Source organism: Ptychodera flava, chromosome 5, assembly GCF_041260155.1.
Source record: "Ptychodera flava strain L36383 chromosome 5, AS_Pfla_20210202, whole genome shotgun sequence".
Classification (NCBI taxonomy): domain Eukaryota; kingdom Metazoa; phylum Hemichordata; class Enteropneusta; family Ptychoderidae; genus Ptychodera; species Ptychodera flava.
Window position 1 is genome coordinate 41,837,602 of NC_091932.1, and position 16,732 is coordinate 41,854,333.

Here is a 16,732-nt window from a genome sequence, read left to right on the forward strand (position 1 = left end):
TTCACAGACATCAGAGAACAGGTATTTTAGATAACAGTGTTGAAAATCAGTATATGTACATGTGTGTCACTAACAACGGTCAAACTTAAACTGGGAAAGATACAGAAAATAGTGTTGTGCAAGGTAGCATCCACCAACTTAGGCAGTAACATCTTTAGCATACAATCACAAGGTAGACAGTGCACAGGTAATGCCCTTGCTTACCTTTGTGTGTCTCAAAATAGAGATATTACATCGACATCTGAAGACTTAGATTGTATTTAGCTCACATTTGGGATATGTATACCAAAGAAAGCTTTTTGGTAGGTCGGGGGCGTCTGTGTGAATGTATGTATGTTAGTATGTGCGGATGTATGTCCGTCCACATCAAAAACTCCAAAATCGCAGCACCTACCATCTAAGTATTTGGTGTACAGGTGTACCCAGGGGTTAGATGTGAATTTGTACAAATGAACATGTCATCGTAAAAAATATGCAAATGGGGTAAAAGCGGAACAATCCAAGACATTGTTACTCTGTAACACATGCCTGATATGGTTGAAACTTTGTATGCAGGTTCTTCATGGTGACTTAAGTTTGATTTGTTCAAATTAAGTGAAATTTTGATAGTTGTATTTTGGGGCAATTTTTCCCGTTTTTGGTCGAAATATCCTCTTCTCTGAAAGCTCTCGTCCAATTGCTAATTTGCATATTAAATGAACTTTCTAATTAGTTAGCTATGTCCAGAAATACTCCACCAAAGTTAATGAAACATGGTACAGATGTTAATCTCTCAGTACTCTAATAATGTGCAAAGACATTAATTAATAACATGTCAATAAATTGCTAATTTGCATATTTAATGAACTTTCCTAAGTAGTGTGCTATGTCCAGATATATTGCAAAAAAATTGGATGAAACTTGGTACAGATGTTAATCTCAAAGTGTTGTAGTAGCAAGCAAAGACATTTAGTTGTATCATGGCAACTAATTGCTTATTTGCATATTTAATGAATTTTCGTAATTAGGCTGATACGTGAAGAAATACTTCATCAGGTTTGTTGAAACTTGGTATAGATGTTGAGCTCATCTTGCTTAAAATTTGTACTAAAGACGTTTATCAGTATCATGTTAATTAATTTCTTATTTGCATATTTAATTTACTTTCCTAATTAATACTGCATCAAATTTATGAAACATGGTAAGGTGTTGATCTTTCAACAGTGTAAAAGTGCCTAGCGACATCCTGTTCATAAATTATTAATCATCAAACGATTACATAATCAAAAAAACCACCAACGATGGCTATACTAGAAATAATCTTAAAAAAACAACATGTTTGAATTCGGGATCTCCAGCTTCACCAGAAATCGCCGACATTACATTTCACGAGACAGGAATGAGAACAATACAGAAACACAAAGAACAAATATCCATCTGGCTGAGGTTCAGAGACGATGTATTTCTGATTTTCATTGGAAAACAATATGAACTCAATGAATTCATATCAAACATCAACAAAATGCATCCTACTTTCAAATTTTCGTTCGAAGCTCTTCTCAAGATATTACATATTTAGAGCTAATTATCTACTAAGGTCATCGGTACAACAAAGAGAACATTCTCAACATCATAAAGCCAACCAGATACATTCCAGTTCTTACACTCCAGAGAAACTCATACCACCCCGCAGCAACATTCAAGGGCCTGGTCAAAGGCGAAACATTATTACTCATTGGAACAGCTAGTATCAACCCACGTTTAAGGATATTTTCATGAAAAAGTGACCATTCGGCAATGCATATTTCATGAATTTGAACCCCCAAAGTCGGACCAAACCGTGTCTAAGGGATGAAATACGTCAAATTCCGAGTAGGAGAAACCTGTGGCTGACAAATCGACAGAGGATGGAGAGGGCCGAGCTCATCACAAGCTGACAAACATCATGATGTCGATGTTATATTACGGGTACTGGCATGCGACATAGATGACCCAAATGAACTGGTTGACGATCGTAATGATATCAGGGAAGCGCTTCCTAGCAAGGGAAAATCAACATCAACAGTGACTGCCCCCTAAATGTCAAGTCTGCCCCCTGACTTTGATGAATTGGGCAGAAAGTGCCCCTGTCAATGAACATGCAGAGAAAACACTAGCCTTGTGAAAACTACTCGTCAAATTCTTTTTATATTTATCAAGTTCATTTTTAAACATCTCCAGGTACACTACGTTCGTTGGCGATGGACACAGTGCCTATCATGTCGTCAAAAACATCTATAAGGATGTCAAAATCCAGAAGGAAAAATGTGTAGGACATATACAAAAACGGATGGGCACCGGATTACGGAGATTGGTTGATAAATACAAAGGTATAAACTAGTGTTTTTGGAGGGTATATGATCTTCTTAGGTGCACCGTTTACACATTTCCTTGTCCTCTAAAATGAAGATAGAAAAATCTCGTAAGCTTTCAAAATAGCACAACTGATGTGTAACAAACCCTTGTAGATGAGAAAATATCATTGATTCTAATAATTTCCTCTCCCAATTTAGGTCTAAAGCTGTCGGACGGAAAAGGTTTGACTGGGCGTGGTTGCTTGACGAGGTCACTGATAAACTCCATCCAAATAGTTTATGGTATGGCATTAAGAAAAAACAAAAGATGGTTTCCTCTGGAATTAAAAAAGTTCACTTACAGAAATCATACAAGCAATGAGTTGTCGTTTTCCTCAGCTTGCGAGAGACCAAAAAGTTATTTTAGTATTGTACATATTGATAGCAGGAACTGAAGATGTTGTAGCCTGGCTTCTGTGACAATGAGCCTAAAATCCAGAAAATGTTTTCGCATCTTTTTTATCATTTTCTGTGCGTTGTAGCCAACAAAATGGAAAAGGTTCCAGACCTGACCTAGTGTTCGGAGAAATGAGGGTGACTGAGTCTCGCATGGGTCACTTTTCATTTCATTTACTACAAAGTATGGTGATTTGCTGAAACAAGCGGAAAAGCCACCAATAACAATGAATTCTAACATAAAATGTAATATTGTGTATCACTTTTCCAGTCTAATAGCGAATTTAAAATATAGTATTATAATTCAGCTTGAAGATTTGATACTGAATGACGAATTACAATGTAAGTTTCCTGGTCAATGATAAAGAATTTCTGTCACTGTTCCTTTTTACACAAGTTGCCTACCCCCTACCTGCATGCCGATACTTACGTTTGAAAATACATTTTGTCATTCATTTCGACAGGGAACGCAACAGCTATAAGTGAAAGCACGAAGGCCATAGTGGTGCAATACAACAGTACCTATGACAACCCTAAGCACGATTTCTGTCCAAAAGTTGGAGATTCTTGTTGTACATATACCAATCTGATCTTGCTACTGGGAAGTGTACGTATCGTCCACCATAAGCGACAAATGCCCGACGCCGTTGTAGAGTTTCTTCAGTCAGAGATTGATGCCCTAGCAGACGAAACTCCTTGAAAAATGCAGAGATGTGCCTGACTCAGAATCAAAATGAGTCCCTTCACCATGTTATTTGGGGTTTAGTTCCCAAAGAACAAGTCATCGTTGATGACACAGTCCCCACGTGTTAATGGGTACTTTGATTACAGGTCCTCAGAGAGGATCGAGTCCTCTTCATAAGGTCAGTGATAAAAATATTTCTGAATAAATTCGCTTGATACATGTCTGAGCTGTAGTTCAGGACATGAAAAAATCATAATAAAATGGCCACCTGGAGGCCATATTGGATCGTATCACAAAACAAATCAATGTGCATATGTATGACATAGGTCAATGTCCTTGTACCACCAACTTTGAATAAAATCGGTTGAGATATGTCTGAGTTATGGATCTGTACATGAAAAAATCATAACAAAATGGCCGTAAGGCAGCCATATTGGATTGTATCACAAAACAAATTGATGTGCATAGCTATGACATTGGTCAATGTCCTTGTACCAACTTTGAATAAAATCTGTTGAAACATGTCTGAGTTATGGCTCTGTACATGAAAAAATCGTAATAAAATGGCCGCCTACTGGCCATATTGGATCGTATCACAAAACAAATTGACGTGCATATGTATGACAAAGGTCAATGTCCTTGTAAGAAGTTTGAATAAAATCAGTTGAGATATGCCTGAGTTATGGCTCTGTACATGAAAAAAATCAAAACAAAATGGCCGTAAGGCAGCCATATTGGATTGTATCACAAAACAAATTGGTATGCATATCTTTGTCGTTGGTCAATGTCCTTGTACTCACTTTGAATAAAATCGGTTGAAACGTGCCTGAGTAATGGCTATATACATGAAAAAATCGTAATAAAATGGCCACACGGCAGCCATATTGGATCGTATCACAAAACAAATCGACATTCATCTGTATGACATATGAAGTAATCCTTGTACAAGTTTGAGTGAACGGATGGACGCACGCATGCACGCACGCATGAACCCATGTACGGACATGACCAAACCTATAAGTCCCCCCAGATGGTGTCCGTGGGGACTAAAACCATCTGCACAAAGTTTCATCAGATTTGGTACAGTTGTACCAGAAATAGCGCTCTAATCTCGAATTATGCAAATTAGACCTAATTATGCATGCCACACCAATATAAATAGACCTGCATATGTATGCCATAGTGTAGTATCCTTGTACCAAGTTTAAAAAGAATTGGCACAGGAATATCTCAGATATCTGCATTCATGAGCCCCTATGCATGGACACAGCATTAATATTAATTTCATCCTGGAACGCCTGTGGATCATACCTGGGGACCCTGTGGATGGATATCAAATACAGGAAAGAAAACGGCCGTCACACAGCCATTTATGATCGAATCATTACAAAAATCAGCGTGCATATATATGTGATAGGGATTAATATAGGTACCAACTTTCAATGCAATCGCGCCCGGCATCGCTGAGAAATTTATGTGAACGAACGCACAGTCGTAAAATATAGGAAACAAAATGGCCGCCACGCAGCCATTTTAGACCAGATCAAAACAAAAATCAATGTGCATATGTATAACATATAGAGTAATCTATGTACCAAGTTTGAATGGAATTGCTCCTAGCATCACTGAGAAATTTGCGTGAACATACGCACCGACATCAAATACAGGAAACAAAATGGCTGCCAGACGGCCAAATTGAATTGGATTGTAAAACAAATCGACGTGCATATGTATGGCATAGGTGATAATCCTTGTACCAAGTTTGAATGAAATCGCTCCAGGCATCTCTGAGATATCTGCGTGAACGGACGGACGGACGGACGGACGGACGCACGCACGCACGGACATGACCAAACCTATAAGTCCCCCCGGACGGTGTCCGTGGGGACTAACAAAACCACGGTCGGTTGAGTTTGGAATTAAGAATTGCGATGGGAATAGCACACTTCAATAGTCGGTGGTTTTGAAAAGTTCAACTGCCTACTGTATGATGGGCAGCAACTGAAATCAGCCGAAAGATGTGGAAGGAATTAGATGGATAGCGTATTCGCGACATCGAAGTAAAGTCTTCAACCCAGCCAAGAAACGGAGGAAGATCAACAAATACAGGCATCTAGCAAAGATTGATAAATTTGAGTATCAAGAAAGGACCAAGTTACGCATCAGGGCAGTTTTCAACAATTACTGAACGTACATCGACCAGGATGCCAATGTGTTCGGTGTGTATAAAGTCACGAAAAGGCCACCCCGACTAAAATTCACAGAGGCATAGTCTGTTTTTCACAAAAAAAACTTTTCGATCCGGTAATTGGGCCATCACAAGAGCCAAAAAATGTAGTACAATTGTTTTCAATTTGTACTCGCGAAACTCTTACTTACTTTAACGATCCTGTTACCTTATCTCACACTTTGACATCGATAAACACTTGGTCATCGATATAAACATAATTCTCTGTATGCACACGGGCGTAAGAACAAAGCAAATGGACAAAGTAACATGTACCACGTCGCTAAAGTGTTTTTCTCTTTTCTGTATTCGCAAAAAACTCACTTATTCAAGGCTTATTATTTCATTCCTTTCAAAATTGTCGTGTCAAAACATTCAGCCCGATTTGGCTTGGTGGCACTGCCTGTGGTTTATACACCTACAGCCAGACAAATGTTCTATGCGACAACGTATCTTTTTATTTGAAATGTAAATAAATATATGACCATAAGAGAAATAAAGTTATTGCAATTCAAATTCGTTAAATCTCTGCCACGTTTCATCTTCAACGTCAGACCTAGGAGAGGGCTGCTTCGCACACAACTGAGCAGAATTCGTGAACAGAAACATCATATGCTTTCTGCAACAGCAAAAACGATAAAGTTGGATAGTAGTTAAAAATATAACAATTTCGCACACTATAACATTGATCGAATATCAGTTTGATCACGGTGATATAAGACTGACAAATGTACAACTGTATACTTTCCGGCCATCTTCTTTGATATCCCTTGGTAGCACTGTACGCACAAAGGACAATACAATGGGTGGTAATCACAGGGACAGATGAAAGGACCCTGGGTGGGGAGGAGGGTTTTTTTGTGCAACGGTTTACCTTATTTGATTTTATTAATTTTGACTGTGATATTTCAAATAAAGAGTTCAACTCCACACAACACCGTCTGACTGCTTTATATATTACCGACAAGTCCTTATCTCCTCTCCAACTTGTGTATACACCACTGTTATTGCTCCGAAAACATTGCCAACTTGCTAATCCGCTGTCCGTATCAGCGAATTAAGTGATGGAGTCAACACCACAGCCGTCCCACACGCAACCCAAGACGTTTCGGCATCCCTGTTTCGATTTTTTTTTTCAAAATATTAGTAATTGAATGACCGCCATATTAGTAAGCGTGACCTCTGAGTTCTGACCAGTACTTAATGTACATTTTGTGTGACTTTTGCCGTACCGTTTCGGCACCGCTTTCAAACTTTTGCAGTGTCGGCGGCTATAGCAATAGATAAACTTGTACCACAGATTTGAAAATGATATGAAGTTTTTTTCTTACAGTGTCTTACCATGTTCTCACAATGGTAATAGCATGTACGTGAATGCTGACACTATACTTTATAGTGCTTTGATTCGTAGCGTGTAACATTACGTTCTGGCACTAGTTCCCCAAGGTAGCCTGTGGTAAGTAAAGTGGTGCCGAAACGACTTGAGTCCGGAAATAGGGATGCCGAGGACGTCTTAGGCAGAAACGACTTGGTGCCGAAACGTCTATCTACATGGCATTCAGACTGAAATACAGGCCTATCGCCTAGGAACGACTGGAACATGGTTCAGTGTGGATGATAATGCACGTTATTTTGTGTCATAATATAAGCAATCAGGCAACATGCACCGCAATTTCGCACTTGCAATTTCTATCAAATAGAGGGGAATTTAAATTGTTTTGAAGGCATATTGAGGGTGGATTGAAAAAATGAGATTTCAATCAGGATTACTGACGCCCAACCTCCAATATTTCTGAATGCAGCTTACGGTAAACCGTCATATTTTTGAAAGGAAAGTAATATTTACTCACAAAATAGTGACTTTGAGTATGAAGCGTAATGTCTACATAACTGTAAATAAGCAAAGCAAACGAAAAAAGTACAAAGAATATTTTAAATAACAAAACGGCAATAACGTAATGTCAATAGTGCAGTTAACCGTGAATATGAGGTCAAGGCGAATCATTTACCAAGAACTACCAGAACCGGAACTCTAGGTGTATTAGTCTTTTGAACTTAGATAATCTGCTGGAACGTATTCGTTCACTGTATCATTCCACTTTGTGGATAATCTACATCATCTTCATCTTCTGATTACACTTGATATGATTAAGTGGTATCTTTCCGAAGTTTCTCATCCTGTCTTTGACAAATCTTCTTTTATAATGGTTTGAGTGGTGTCATTTCTGGTTTATATCGTCGATAAATCTGAGAGAAAATTTCTTCTGTTGCCTCCGTCAGCCAACATATTATCTGGGTCGAAAGTATTTAAGGTTATATGGGTCATCACTTGAGTCAGCATTCTTTGTTGACTCCTCGGCATTTTTCACATGCTTTTCTTCCAGTATTGGGACTATTTGCTAATATATCGTCTTTCCCTCTTTCCCTTAGTTTCCTTTTGTAGCCTTAACTTATCCACTGGTGTTTCCTTTTTGCAACTACAGTTTCCTGTTAGTTAAGACCGTTATTTCCATTGTTATTGCGTGATTTTGTATGTTTGGGCTGCTTCATTCGTGGTTTTGTTCGTCGTGGCACGGTCCCTACACGGACCGTGGTTGTCGGTATGTCACCGTGATTCTTTGTGGGCAGTCTTTTTGTAGACGTCCTTTTTACCACATGTATGTTAAGCATATTTTCGCTCTTGGACAGTTTTGCCCACTATGGCCTAGAATATGACAGATATAACATAATTGGTTTATTCACCTTTGCCAGTTGGTTCTGGTATTTAATATTTAAGGTTGAACCTCCCAGCTAATCGAATCTAACTTGCTTTGAAATATCTCTCCTTATCTTCATTCTTACAACTAATTTTCCACTTACAAGTCTTTCAGGTTGACTGTTTACATTTGCGTGTTCATCATAAACGTTTTCTTCTACAGTACAAACAAAAGGCGTTGATAAGCAAGACATTAACGTTGCCGACTCATTGTATGTATCTTTCTTACTGTTTGGTCGCATGTACGTAAACTTCACCAAAGATGTTGACAATTCAGTTATCGGCTAATTTTGCAATTATTGCCCATTGTTGAAGCCAGTCATTCCTATTATCATTCCAGATGTCCTTAAGCCGTAAAATTCTACTCTTTGACCATTTTTCATGAAAGAAGACACTTCCTTCATTCTTAATATTGTCATTATACCACAGAATGTCATTAAGGAGAATCTGATTCTGTTTTGATGTTGGTAAATTCACTCTTGTAAGTCTAAGTGACTTCCAGGTATTTAAAATATCCCCATACACCTTTTGGGCTCGTTTGTTGTTGACTTTGAAATTGAGATGGAGATAATGATAATCACTATTCAATTTATTGTCAAAATTCGCTATGAAATATTTTGATAAGCTGTCCCATTTAGGAGTCCCTTTATCTGGATTTTTCTCAAATAATTTCATAAGTCACTTTAATTGGAGTGCATTAATTTTTCTTCAATGTCGACGACCTTTTTGCCACAGTCATCATATCTTTGAATGAAAATGCCCCTTTTTTATAACTTCTTGTTTGCCTCTCCAAATAAAATTCCATAATTTACTATTTGCTCCATTAATAATTTCCTCAGGTACGTGATCAAATGACGCCAGGTACCATAATTTTGATGCAGCCAGCGTATTAGCTACTATTGCCCTTCCTTTAAAGGACAGATTTCTGGTATTCCAAATCTGTAGGTAGTTCGTAAATTTTTCCATCACTGTTTTCCAGTTTTCGCCAGATTTCTCTGTGCTCAGGGGATGCAGTGCCGCTGTGAAAAGCGCCCTCAACGGATGTTTCAAAGTAGTTGGTTGACAGGTCAAACGTTCATATTGTATCTCCACTGTATCTCCACCAAAAAGCTCAGCTGGACCTAGCCCTGCGTACCGTGCTGTGTGTTTCGGGCGTTACACGGCCCCCGTGGGCCGTGTAACGCCCGAAACACACAGCACGGTACGCAGGGCTAATCCACTGCATACATTATACTTACTGAATCCCAACAACGATTACGAATTTTAGCAAGCTTTGAAGCTACACACCCAAACAGAAATATTTGCAACTACAAATAAAAACGCGTCTTGAACTGTTTTGATTTAAAGGCAAAACAGAAAGCGAATGGTTGATATGACTTGTTTTAGAAAGCGACCAGCCAATATGACGTCTCTCTATCTTTACTCTCCTCCTCCTCCCCCCGGAAGAAGATTACTTGCATTCCATTCTTCTTCAAGGTGTTTGCGATGCAGATTACCTATTTTAATACTGATATCTACTGCGGATGGCCTGGCTCCGCCGCTCATGATGAGAGTGTTGAGAAATTTTCCCCTCTGTAACAAAACCCAGACAACCGAGGAAGAGTGTTTCCCATTAGGTTTATACTTAATCGGCGATCAAGAATATCCACTCATGGCTCCCTTTGGTGATACAGGTACATTGAATTGCACACAAAGATCATTCAACAAAAGGCTCAGTGTGAAAAGACAGCGAATCGAACAAAAAATTTGGATTGTTGAAAGAACAATTCAGAAAACTTCGTGTCACTATGGATGTCGATGTCATCGAAGACATTCCAACCATCGTCAGTGTCAGTTGTGTATTGCACAACATATGTTGTATGGGTGAGGAGAATTTCCTAGAGTACATGGATGGGCCACACAACGAGGAAGTCGACTTTGAGACTATTTTTCAACATGATGCTGAGGCTTTGGGAAAAAGAAACGAACTGGTCGCGTTATTGCAAAAGAAGGAATGAACGAGATGAATGAATGGATGGACGGATGGATGGATGGATGGATGGATGAATGAATGAATGAATGAATGAATGAATGAATGAATGAATGAATGAATGAATGAATGAATGAATGAATGAATGGAGGGGAAAATGTGGGGTTGCAAGGAAAAATATTGTTGAGGAACGGAAGGGATACTTGAATATCTGAATATCGAATTTGTATTTGAAACTGTCATCGAATACATAACTGACCTCCAATCATTTCACAAACAAATGTCGATCTAAAACGTTCATTATTGAAATTAATTTACAATTATTTTAAAGAAATATCTAGTATTTTAAGCAGTAAGATTTAGCTTATGAATCACGTTTTATCATCACTTTTCCTTTTTTTTAACAAATCTCATTCAGTGATTATGGTACAAAAATATTTTCATACGTGATTACCTTAAATATTAATATTTTGTGTCGATGTAATTACGAAGTATTTATCGCAATTTTAATATTAAAAACAGGGAAACAGTGTGTAAATAGATTTGCTTGCAACTTTGGTTTTGAATACAATATTTGTATTATACAACACTGCAAACGTTATTAGTAATTTTGATGTAAAGAATCTGTAAATAAATTAATTGACCGACAACTTTCTTGTAGAAAAAAGTTATCGAAATTGATTTAATGTCATGCTCTTCATACCCGGAACAAAAAACAAACAACAGCAAACAGACCCATCATATTTGAAATTCATTTAGGCCCTCAGCGAAGAAGTAATTCGGCCAATCCTACGGCAGAAAAGGGAGACTCAGTATTTCCAGCACATTTTTTAAAGTTTACTAAATTTTTTTTTGTTTTGTTTCGCCGACCTACCAACCCGAATTTTTGTAGGCCTAAACAACTTGTCGACCCTAGATATTTTTGTATTCAGTCCTTTAAATTATGCGTGAATATTTCACTGTTTATTGTGGGTCACAACCTACGTACCCTTCTCGATGTTCATATGTTACAGGTAACCAAATTTTTGGCCTTCATGAATGCCAGGTAGACCGTATTCTTTTCCCCTTCTATTTTAACATCTCCGGGAGGGTAAGACTGAAAGATCCGTCGCTCAATGACGCTCTCTACACTTACCTCCTCTTTTTTAATTCAAAAAAAGACATTTATCCCAACTAAGTGGTGAATAAAACAAATCTATGCAACTATGAATGTGTCGAGCAAGTGAACGAAATTATAAAGCAACTTGCTCCCCGTCTTCTTACTATGGGGAGCGTAGAGGGCGCCCTCGTGCGACGGATCTTTCAGTCTCCAGGAGGGTGTTATGAATTCTGTTGTTTGTCATGTGTCAAACACGGTCCCTCCACAAAAGTGGAGGGACCGTGGTCAAACAAAAATACTATCAGGTGTCTAAACAATGAAGTTAATCGCACACGTTATAAGGATCATTTTTCCTTCATCTATCAGAGTTTTAGCAATCACACTGTTCCATTTTCAAAACTTCTTCGTTTATTCAGCAACTACACCAGTGATATTGTACAAAACGACCAATTTATGCACCATTTAGAACTAAGTGTACATCGATTTTAATTGACTATGTAACGTTTACAAAAAATTGAAATTTTACGTGTTAAAAAAGATCATCATACTGACTTGTTTTCTGTCTCCTGAATATTTTTAAAGGCAGACAGTCATCGGAACTGCGCCTGTGCAAGTTTCTTGTTCACAAAAAATGTATTTCGTGCACGATATCTAGATGCACCTCATCATCATAGCTGCAACATTTAAATAATACGATGTAGATCATGACAGACATGTTTTAACTTTCATCAATCACCATCGTACCTTGGATACAGTGTTTACATTGGTCGTATTGGTCCCATAGGACCTTTGAGCGCAGTTCCGACGACTGTATCCCTTTAATTAACTTTGAGTCACATGAACTCAATTGAATATTAAAATTCCGACGATAAAACATTTAAAGGATTAAAATACGAAACTCTACTTTTCTTAGTGATCCGTTTCTCTGATATATTATTCCTGCTCGGAATTATGTTTCATGAAATCACCGTGACGTAGGCCTCTTGCTAGACTGAAAGATCCGTCGCTTGAGGACGCTCCCCTCCTCTTACGAAGAGGTGGAGCGTAGAGAGCGCCATCGAGCGACGGATCTTCATAACAATGTATTAAATCAAATAAAGAAGAATTGATTTGTGGTTAACATTTAAAATGTGTTAAAACTTTTCAGTTGAAGGGAGTTTAAATCAGTTAAATTATTCTCAGACTCTCAGTTGCCATTCTCTGGAACGGATCAAGGAATTGGATTCATTGAGCGAACACTCTCTCTGTGCCATCTTTCCATCATCTTCTCTCTCTCTCTCTCTCTCTGTCTTTCTGTCTGTCTGTCTGTCTCTGTCTGTCTGTCTCTGTCTGTCTGTCTGTCTCTGTCTATCTCTGTGTCTCTCTGTCTCTGTCTGTCTGTCTGTCTGTCTGTCTGTCTCTCCTCTCTCTCTCTCTCTCTCTCTCTCTCTCTCTCTCTCTCTCTCTCTCTCTCTCTCTGTCTGTCTGTCTGCCTCTCTCTCTCTCGCGTCTCGCTCCCTCTCCATCTCCCTCGTTTCTCTTTTCTGTATAGTCTTGAAATGCGGCAAGAAATGACTCCGACGCGGACGTCCGTCATTCTCAGCCTTAAGCTTCGCGTTGATCACTTCCAGCTCCATGTGTGCCATCCACTGACTCTGCCATAGGCGAGTTACCCTGTCTTGCATTCCTACTCTCGAATCCTTTGAGATTCGAATATAAAGTGGGAGGACGGATAGAATGACTCGTGTTGTAAATTCGAACAAACTCGTCGTACAACTGACAGCTTTTTCTGCTGTTGCCGGTGGTGTTATTGTGGTCTGTCGTATCTATGAAAGCCGCCTTGAGCTTGAGAAATTTTCTTTCACAGGTTTCGGACCAATAATTGTGATTCCGTTCTATAAGTTCGTCTGATATCTCTTTTCATACAGCCTTATCTTTGATTCGAGGATCTTCGGTTCCTTATCTTGGTAGAAGTCGAGCAGAAGCAACACAGCTTCGCGGGTTCCGCACATTTCTGGGCGGTAAACCCATGGCCGCGGACTCAGGCTTGTCATCAACTGAGCTTGTCGATGGTGTATTCACGGACCGTGGTGTATCAGATGATTTGGTTTGAACGTCTGTAGATTTCGTTGGCAGTGGGTCTGGCTGTGGTTATGCAGAACTAGAGGGTGCTAACGGTGTTCTGAGTCAGAGTGATGACTGGTTGAATAACCCCCTATTATTCTCACAACTTTACTACCGCAGCATTGGGATATTTCAGTTTTGTCACAGCAATGGCTGTTTCTCTATCTGTAAAATACATACAAATACGATATATTTTAGTTCACCATCATATCTTACCATTCATATAATTAAATTTTTGAAAATGCACGATCGTTGATTCCGAAAATGATATCCATTTATGATTTACCAAAATGACAGAACGGACGATATTTGCGTTGCCGCAAAAAACAAATAGCCGAAGCGTACACATATACCGCCGCCTCGAGCACTTTGCAAAATTACTTTATCTATTTTTAATTATGAAAAAGCACAAGTCCAATTTTACTTTAGAAAGCTTAAAATTTACCGCCGTTTCAGCGCCACCAGTGTCGTCTGCCTTGTAACCACAACAGTCCATGCACGCCCCAGAGCGTGACTGTCATGATGGTCAATCATGATTGTCATTGGGGATATTCGTGATCGGCCAATCACTATCATGATCGTACTAATCGAACGGCCCCTTATCCCCTGCCCCATATCTAGCGATGACTGGCCCACGAAAGAAATGGTCCAGGTATAGGCTATAGTAAGCATGGCTGTCATGGTCAATAGTGTGAGTGATAGTACCTTGATTGCATTGAATTTATTTCCAACTTGGAGCTACCTTCGAATTAAGATTTCGTTTGCGCATGGAGTTATTTTACCTCCATGGTTTCCCGAACCAAACATCCTAGTCTGTGAACAGTAAATGCAACACAAAAAATCACTTATTTTTGAGTCACTGCTGTACATGCGAAAGGACGGAGAGTCTGTCCATAGACCCTCGTTTTTCACGAGGGTCTATGGTCTGTCACGTCTGAGAAAAACACCATAGACGATAATCGTCATTTCACCACCAAATGCCAGCATAGAAGTACAGAGTATGAGACTTAAAAGTGAAGCCGTGCAAATTCAACGTTCGATGTTTTGTCTTCCAATTTCAAACTTGCCACTATACAGATATGCTGATCACATCCTCTTGTCAGGTGAATGTGCTCATTAATATGCAGTCAAAATTCTCACTAACTTGACAGCCCCTACCTGATCCTATTTTCGTGAGCAACGCAGCCAGCGGTAGAAATGGGGCTGGGGACCAGACTACTGCCGATGTTTTAACATACTATGAACTGGTTGTCAAAACGTCACGACTCACTGGCCCCTAGTCACCTGTTGCTTTTCTCGGCTGCAGTTACTGGCTTGCCAAGGCGTCACCCCAACGATCTAAGCAACAGCCTTCCACTTAGCGTGACAGTCTACTGAAATACAGTCCTAAACTTCAATTTATTGTTTTGATATTTATATGTCCAAAGACTTGGAGCAAGTCTACCGTCACGGGTGTCTTTCCGACATTTTAGAAAGTTAATTTAGTTTGAGAAGCTTTTTACGGGCTCATACTTAAAAGTATAAACCACTCGATGTAAAATGTGGTCTCGTTTCTGACAGAGGCAATATGTTGCTAGAAAGTCGTAGCTACACGCTCTTTGTGGCAGAAAATGCATTGGTGTAAATGCTACCATCGAAGGTGTTAATATCGTCATTCGGGTGTTTACTCCTTGTTCATTGTAACAACTAGTTGTCATTTCTGCATTGTCATTTCTTCGCTCCTCAGGTAACTTTGTTACCATAGCCAGGACTTTTGATACAACTAAGCAATGTGTTCATGGAAAGTGTTTTCTTTTTTAGATTTTCGTCCACGATTTTCCGTGTTTTCCATCGAGTTTTCGCCCTCCAAATTTGACCTCGCTATGTAGGAAGAGGCAGCTTGTGGTACAAAGATCCTTCCCCTTTCATTTGCAGAAACAAGCAAAATCGAAATGACTTTGGTGCAATCAATCAACATGTGGTTAGAAAATCGGTAGCACCCGTTTTTTGTGTCGTTTACTCTGTTATTAGTGAGTAAACTCCCGAGTTTTCGAAGATGCAGTCGTTTTCAAAATCAAGATGGCGGCTGCCAGAGATCGGCCATGCGGTTTTTAAACGACGAAAATTGCCCATTAACCAGTAAAATTTCCCTTAAAGTATGGCTTGCTAGGTGTGTATCTTCCTAAAACTTTGTTTTCTACACTTTGTTTTTGTTCTAGTATAACTCAAAATTGATTCTTTCGATGTTTCGGAATCTAAGTTTGTCACGACGCCATTTTGAAACTTTGATCGAGCAGGTTGTACGGTCACGATGTTTAACCCTCCCTTCCATGTTTGAATCAATTCCAACTCAGCATACTTCACTCATTGAATATTTACTCTAAGCTATTTTACGATCGGTGAGACTCTTGTTTTTGATGCTTTTAGATTCGGAAATAATGATTTTTGGAATAATGATTTTGTTTGTGTCTTTTGTTTACCCGGGAACCGTTTCAGGAATCAGAGCGCACTTCGGTGGAAGGCGTATGGTTGAAGTGTTAGTGCATAGACCCTCGAGTTTTTCTCGAGGGTCTATGGTTAGTGTCAAAGGCTTGCAGGCAGTTCAGTGTATCAACGAGTTCAATGTATTTTTTGAATCCAAAGGGGTACGCAAGAGATTTGAAAGTAGAGGAATTTTATGTATAATAACATGAAAGACCCTTGAGGCACCCCATCCCAATATCGAAAAGTTTTTGTTGCAATAGTGTTTCTGTCATCATTTCGAAAATGTGAGGAGTCACTAAAATATCATCCTGATCCGCATCGAGAACCTCTAAAAACAAAGTGCTATCCAACTTTCTTGTCCAGCTTGAATGGGGTTAGTCTGGTTCCCTGACCCATTTCCCGGTAGAGGGCGTGGGGAAATATAGGGTCAGGTACCGGCTAATGTAAACATGGACGCTATTGGGTTAAAATAAAACAGGCTGTGATTGGATGAAAGTAACACTTGTAACTTTTTCTCATGTTTCTTGGGTTTCGCACTTTCAGGCTCACTTGACACCAACTTCTTGTTTGTACCACAAAGCCGTGGAGGTAGAAAGAAAGACTTTTTACCTCCATGATTTAGCCACTGTGATTTAGCACACCTCTTGATACTTTTAGAACGTC